Source organism: Panulirus ornatus, chromosome 70 (genome assembly GCF_036320965.1).
Source record: "Panulirus ornatus isolate Po-2019 chromosome 70, ASM3632096v1, whole genome shotgun sequence".
Lineage (NCBI taxonomy): Eukaryota > Metazoa > Arthropoda > Malacostraca > Decapoda > Palinuridae > Panulirus > Panulirus ornatus.
In genome coordinates, this window is record NC_092293.1 from 8,750,284 (window position 1) to 8,758,460 (window position 8,177).

An 8,177-nucleotide genomic window follows, 5' to 3' on the forward strand; every position below is an offset into this window, starting at 1 on the left:
GTGCCACAATACTACTGTAACCAACAGTGCCACAACATCACTGTAACCAGCAGTGCCACAAAATCACTGTAACCAACAGTGCCACAATACCGAGAGTCAGGCTGGACAGGAGAGAGAGGCTTGGGACGAGAGTCAGGCAGGACAGGAGAGAGAGGCTTGGGACGAGAGTCAGGCAGGACAGGAGAGAGAGGCTTGGGACGAGAGTCAGGCAGGACAGGAGAGAGAGGCTTGGGACGAGAGTCAGGCAGGACAGGAGAGAGAGGCTTGGGACGAGAGTCAGGCAGGACAGGAGAGAGAGGTTTGGGACGAGAGTCAGGCAGGACAGGAGAGAGAGGCTTGGGACGAGAGTCAGGCCTGTGTTATGGCTTCAGCTTCTGTTGAATTCTTTATAAAATTAAGAACACGACATATGTAGACAGAATTGGCCAAACTCACCTCAATCTGCTACCGTCCACCAGACTGGCCCAGGAAATACGTATAAATGAGATTGTATCATCCCAAACTCGTTTTAATGGTTAATGATAATCCCGGGTTATATATATGATTCGACTATTATTAACATAAGTGTAAACATGGCAGATGATATTCAGTGTACAAAATAACTGCTCTGGTTCTGTGTCGTGGCTTCACCAACTACCGAGTTCGCCCTAACATAAGCAATATATATTTTTACGTCCCTTTATCCCAATATCATTTCTTACGTTTATTTCCAGCAAAAATGTTTTGTATCTAATATTGAAATTTGGTGTAAGTATTTGTTGATGGTTCTTCAGAAGACGTTGTATAAATCTTTGTTATTAAAGTTCATTTCATACAATAGATCATGTTCTACATAACTGTGTCTCTCCATACAGGTGGTACACTTCTCGGATAAAGATATATTTTTAAGAAATACGTTCTATCTAACATAGATATTATGTCTTCTATAAATATCTTTAAAAGTTCTCGTGTGGGACGATGCTTTAGAGTTTTGTATTAAAGTTTATCACTTGTAACTGATCAAGTATTACAAAGTTGTGTTCCTTCTTTTCTTCAACAGTATTGTCCACATTATCTGCCAAGTAGAGTGGGTGAGAGCAGTATTGTCCACATTATCTGCCAAGTAGAGTGGTTGAGAGCAGTATTGTAGAGACGTAGTGTCACAGTTGGTTTGATCAAGTCCAGGACTTGGCGCCTCCATAATGACAACTTGTTGGTTATTTCCTTGTAATTATCTGTATGTCTTGTAACGTTGACCACCACACTAATGTGTCACTTACTGATGTCTTCATAAACAGCCTGGGAAGGACCCAGTCATCTGCTGATGTTGGAATTCCTTTGTATTTCCACAGGAGGCGATACTGATCCTAAGTCAAGGTATTTCACAATCTAGGATCCCTTATGCCTTCTAGTTACTTATGTTTGGTATCTGATTCCATCCCAACACTCGATATTTATGGTGTGTAATTCTGTTTATCCTGATCACATCAATATAATCAATGGAAGTGCAGACCATTTTTCAACATAGTTACTCCACTCTGTCACATAATGCCATACAAAATGTGTTACCGGACTCCACCCGTAAGTGGTTACACCGGGAATGACAAGTCATCTTCGGCGAGGCGGTATCGTTGGTAAGGAAGGAAAGACATGGTACAGTCCAGTCAATAATCTTGCTGCAGAGATGTGTACCATACCCTGCTCCTGCATGGAGTGCAGCCAGGAAGGTGTAGGAGGCACATGGATGTTGTCCTGGGGTTGTGTAGTTATGATGATATTGTTCAAACCACCAACAACCATTTCTCAAGGTTTGGTGACGTAATGGTGGTCAGTGGATGTGTAAATGTCTTCGTTATATGTACAATGGATCACGGTACACAGGGGGTCCCAGGCTGGCACACAACTGCTCAGGTTGTGGTGTGTGTGTGTGTGTTGGCCAGACGGGCAGCCAGCCGGACCTTAACGTAATATGGAGGAGAGGATGGAGGAGGAGGTGGTCCACTAGGAGGATAAACCTGCTGAGTTCTGGCAACGTGTCGTCTATGGTGACGAAAACACCTTCACCTCAGATGGTCATCCACAAACATAACATTATGTTGGCCCTAACACCAGGCTACTCTCTCTCTCTCTCTCTCTCTCTCTCTCTCTCTCTCCTCTCTCTCTCTCTCTCTCTCTCTCTCTCTCTCTCTCTCTCTCTCTCTCTCTCTCTCTCTCTCTCGTGGCTGTCTATTCCTAACAATAGATGCCTCAGCTTCATCCATATCCATAGATTGGTGTTGTCTGTAGGTTGGAGAATGCCTCACTACTGCAACGTAACTGAACGTCAAACAAATTGAAGGAAATACGTAACTACCTGCAGCCTTGTTATCCCACAACATAGTAACTACCTGCAGCCTTGTTATCCCACAACATAGTAACTACCTGCAGCCTTGTTATCCCACAACATAGTAACTACCTGCAGCCTTGTTATCCCACAACATAGTAACTACCTGCAGCCTTGTTATCCCACAACATAGTAACTACCTGCAGCCTTGTTATCCCACAACATAGTAACTACCTGCAGCCTTGTTATCCCACAACATAGTAACTACCTGCAGCCTTGTTATCCCACAACATAGTAACTACCTGCAGCCTTGTTATCCCACAACATAGTAACTACCTGCAGCCTTGTTATCCCACAACATAGTAACTACCTGCAGCCTTGTTATCCCACAACATAGTAACTACCTGCAGCCTTGTTATCCCACAACATAGTAACTACCTGCAGCCTTGTTATCCCACAACATAGTAACTACCTGCAGCCTTGTTATCCTACAACATAGTAACTACCTGCAGCCTTGTTATCCAACAACATAGTAACTACCTGCAGCCTTGTTATCCCACAACATAGTAACTACCTACAGCCTTGTTATCCCACAACATAGTAACTACCTGCAACCTTGTTATCCCACAACATAGTAACTACCTGCAGCCTTGTTATCCCACAACATAGTAACTACCTGCAGCCTTGTTATCCCACAACATAGTAACTACCTGCAGCCTTGTTATCCCACAACATAGTAACTACCTGCAGCCTTGTTATCCCACAACATAGTAACTACCTGCAGCCTTGTTATCCACAACATAGTAACTACCTGCAGCCTTGTTATCCCACAACATAGTAACTACCTGCAGCCTTGTTATCCCACAACATAGTAACTACCTGCACCTTGTTAGGTTTCTACTGTATATATGTCACACAGTCGTAAGTAGTTTAACATATTGACATGATTCACCAACACCTACACAAACATTAATGATCAATAAAACCTCCATCATGATGTGGTATGTTTGACATACACACTTCACTATCACTTATACCGTCACAGTGGACGAGTCTGAAGGATTGATTATCGTACCCTGGCAACCTACCAGACGCACTGGCAGGTTGCCAGGGCACGATAATTAAACCTTCAGACTCGTCCAGCAGCACGACTATAGATGTGTTAATGATGTGTGGCGACTGTATGATGGGCTTTATGTTTCACACACGAGGCACAACATGTGGTGGTCAGCCACGAGCAGGAGTGGATGTGTCACTGCTGGATGATTGTTGGCCTGGATGATGATGGTCAGCCACGAGCAGGAGTGGATGTGTCACTGCTGGATGATTGTTGGCCTGGATGATGATGGTCAGCCACCAGCAGGAGTGGATGTGTCACTGCTGGATGATTGTTGGCCTGGATGATGATGGTCAGCCACCAGCAGGAGTGGATGTGTCACTGCTGGATGATTGTTGGCCTGGATGATGATGGTCAGCCACCAGCAGGAGTGGATGTGTCACTGCTGGATGATTGTTGGCCTGGATGATGATGGTCAGCCACCAGCAGGAGTGGATGTGTCACTGCTGGATGATTGTTGGCCTGGATGATGAAGGTCAGTGGTGTCGGATGATGGTTTACCACAGTCATATATGTTCCGATCCTGAATACTGAAAACAAAGGCTCCGCCGGGAATCGAACCCGGATTAGCTGTTTACTAGACAGATGTGCTAACCACTACACCACGGAGCCACTTGTCAGTGGCGGAAAAATTTCTTATATATTAACAAACGTGACTGAGGACTTAAAGAATCTGGTACAAACATAATGGTTATTGTGATAAATGATTTGTTTATGATAAATATGTATTGTGTTGCATTATAATGGTTGTTCAGAACCAAGATCCTTAAACCTGAATCCTAAAAGATTAAAGAATAAAAAAGTTGTGAAAAACATAAACATATATATAAACAAACCACAGAATATATTTTCCTTGGGATATCTAAAAGAAAATGCAATACAAGGAGCTAGTTTAAGGCAGGAGTATTTGATCTTTTAACAAAACATTTACATCTACGTCTCTTATCTTTCGTCATCATTTCTTATGTTTACTATCAAGAAATGTCTTTTATCTAACATAAAAATTCTGTATAGGTATTTGATTAATGTTCTCCAACAACGCGTTGTATAACTCTTCGTTAGTGAAGTTCATTTCGTGTAATGGATCATGCATTACAAAGTTGTGTCTATCCACACAAGTGTTACACGTCCCAGGTAAAGATATATTCTAGAGATAGTGTATATCTAACATATATATGTGTTTTATAAATATTTATAAAAAGTTTTCCTGAGGGACAATACCTAAGACTTTCGTATTAAAGTTGATCAGTTGTAAGTGATCAAGCATTACAAAGGTGTGTCCATTACCACAGGTGCTACTGATCCCGGGTAAAGGTATTTCACCATCTTTGTATCTTTAACCTTTCTAGTTATAGATGTTTCATCCCTGATTCCATCCTCACAATCGATGTATGTGGTTTGTGTTGTCTTAACATATCATTAGTCAGTTGAAGTGGAGAATATGCTTCTGACCCTAGCCACTCTACTCCGTCTTGCATATGCTATTCAAGAGGTGTTACCGGATTCCGCCGATAATATAAGTGCTTACGTCATGAGAGGGCTTCTTTTTTATAACTTTTGATGATTTATATTATTTGGGTTATGTATTTCGTTTTGTGATGTTAATAAAATTGTTGAAATTCACATATCATATTCTTTATTTGTCATTTAATGAGCTCTAGTTTATCAAATTTGATTGTTTGTTGTTTTTTTTATATCAATATAGATTTTCTCTGAAAAATACTTTAGTTTAATTCATAAATGATATTTCTAAGTAACACGCGGATAATTTTTTCATTAGTGTTCATTATATGAGTATATATACTTACTCCTTTACTTATCTACATCTTACATACATACATACATACATACATACATATAAATCTCCAACAGCCAGGATCGAACCCGGCGCCCTTGTGTAAGAGGAGGGAATGCTACCACTAGGCTATGGGCCTGGCAAAATAGGAAATAACGTTATTCGAATACTATGTACTCGAATACCCTTCGTCTCACTTTGGTGAGCAACGGGGTCTACACCGGTCATTTCCCAACAGGCGCACATAGCCAGCAGATGGCATTTTACCGAACCTAATTATAGATTGAGAGGTTTATTATTTTCTTAAGCGAAAAGTCCTTGTTTCCAAGTTCTGGAGAAATTAAAGTACATTTCAATGTAAACATGAAGTAAAAAGTATAGAAATTTAACGTTTTCCCCGACGCCGTCTCCAATCAGTACTGTTTACTATCTGCTTGGGACTCCGCGATGACCTTCAAGTCTCGAACCAGGCGGGGGCGTGGGTACTGGTCAATGAAGTAAAGAGTATAGAAATTCAACGTTTTCCCCGATGTCGCCTCTCCACTCTGCTATCTGTTTGGGACTTTGCGATGACCTTCAAGTGTCGGATCAAAGAAAGCAGACTGGGGCGCTGGAATTGGTCAATATCAGTGGCGAGATGGACAAGCTGGCACAGGCGGTGTCGGACTCCGTCGTCCTTCTGATCCTCAGCCAATTGGGCAATGAGTTACCCGAAGGAGTAGACGTCGTTAGCGGGAGCAACTGGCTCTCCCTCAATGATTTCGGGGGCTATCCAGGGACATTGCGCTGGGTCACCTGTTATAGGAGGCACGTCACCAGCGTAACTGCTCAGACCGTAGTCGATGATATGGAAGACTGGGCCATGGTGGCGGGTCTGGGTTACGGTAACATTATTCATCTTGAAGTCAAGATGAATGACCCCCTTATCATGAATTTCTTGAAGTCTCTTCCCAATGGAGATGAGAGACTCAATAACCTCCTGGCCGCTGCAGTTTTCTAAGTAGCTGACGTAGTTTTGACCAGTGTAGGACATCAGGAGTCTTGCTGGATGGAAAGCCAGACCCTTGACCAATGGGGCCCCTCCAGCGCCGGACAGGTAGATCTGAATGTCAGCTTCGCGAAGGAGAGCGTACCTCGCGTCGTTTTTCTTCATGGTTTTAAGGACACTATATTCATAATTGAAGCGAACGAGCTGAACTGATCCATTGCCGCCCTCGCCAATATCGGAAACGATTCGAATCCACCTTAACTGGTCCTCGCTGAGGATGTAGTCCTGAAGGTCTGCCTCCAAGCTGAGATCGGCCACGTCTAGGGAAGGGTAGGCAGTTGGTGAGCTGGTGGGTTGGGCCAGGACTGGAGGGAGGGATTCAGTTGATGGATGTGTGGGTTGTGCCACGAGTGGAGGGAGGGATGCAATTGGTGGGTTTGTGGGTTGGGCCACGACTGGAAGGGGGGATGTAGTTGGTGGGGGTGTGGGTTGGGCCACGAGTGGAGGGGGGGATGCAGTTGGTGGGTGGATGAGTTGGGCCTCGACTGCAGTTGCTGGTGGGGTGGGTTGTTGCACGGTGTTGGGGGAGTCTACAACGTCCCCACAGGTGACTAGTATTTGTATCCCGCGAGCTGCAAGTCTCTCCCGCAGAGCGGCAGCATTGCGGGCAGCAACAAGGCGGTTCACTCTCGCCTGCCGCTCGTCCACCACATGCTCCTGACGAGTGCGACGGCGTTCCCGACGAACGGTGTGCCGGCCACGCCACGCAATAGCCTGTTGACGCTCCCAGTGGCTCGCTCTTCTTCGGGTTTCGACGATTCGAGTAACTCGGTCCATAGGAGGGGTATATGTTATTGTCCTTTGATGAGATTTGACTAGACCCATCAATTTCATATACGTGTTGAGCCAAAAATATGGTGGTATTTAGTAAAGATAGAAACAGTTAACATATATAGTGGTGTTATGTAGTTAAGATAGAAACAGTTAACATACTCTGGCTAAGATAGAAACCTAAGGACATAAGGAACACAAAGGTGTTGCGAACATGTCATGAATTTGAGATGAACATAAGCGTAGTGGACATTCAATGATAAAGGTGAGGATGGGCTTAACTTATGGTGAAGAAAACGGGTGCATTAAACAAATAATGAACATTAGGTAGTAATGAACATGTCATGTCACGTAAATGTGTGGTGAACATATGATGAACGAAAGGGTGTAGTGAAGATGTATTGAACATAAGTGGGTAAAGAGCGTATGATTAACGTTATAGTGTGGTGAATATTAAGTGATTAACATGATGTAGGGCTTAGCAGATGATGAACATAAGGGTTTAGTGAACAGATGATGAACATAAAGGGTGCAGTGATCATATAAATGAATAAATAGATAGAATTGTAGATTGAGAGATTTATTATTTTCTTAGGCGAAAGGTCCTTGTTTCCAAGTTTTGGAGAAACTGAAGTACCTTTCAATGGAAACATGAAGTAAAAAGCATAGAAATTTAACGTTTTCCCCGGTATCGCCTCACCAGTCTGCTATCTGCTTGTGACTTCGCGATGACCTGCATGTGTCGGAATGATATAAGGAAGAAATACCAAGGAATGATTAAACAGGAAAGCGATGGAAACGAAGAACATTTGCTCCCAGGATCGTGGTGGTGGAGGTGTTGGCCAGGGTGGTGGCTGGAGTTGTCTGTCGGTCCGTCAGGTGTGATGATGGCGACACGTCTACAAGGGACGGGTGGCGGGCGGATGATGGACATCTTCCCTTTACTTCCCTACGAATGATATTCATTATTTCTATTTCTCAAGCGCTGAACTTTAAATACTGCAGACTTGCCAGCCATGTCACAGCCGGTTGGAAGGTATGTAAACCACAGACACACTTAGAGAGGGCGTTAGTGTGAAGATAGATTTATAAACCCGCCATATTTCGCGAGTAATATGCAGCAATATGATCCTTCCCCCTGCAA

The 8,177-nt window shown here is 43.5% G+C and overlaps 1 non-coding gene across 1 annotated transcript; it reads right to left on the reverse strand.

The window, feature by feature from the left end:
* Positions 1 to 3,959: 3,959 nt before the first annotated feature.
* On the reverse strand, positions 3,960 to 4,031 carry TRNAT-AGU (transfer RNA threonine (anticodon AGU)). The gene has a single exon. It is a non-coding gene; the product is annotated as a tRNA-Thr (tRNA).
* Positions 4,032 to 8,177: the final 4,146 nt, after the last annotated feature.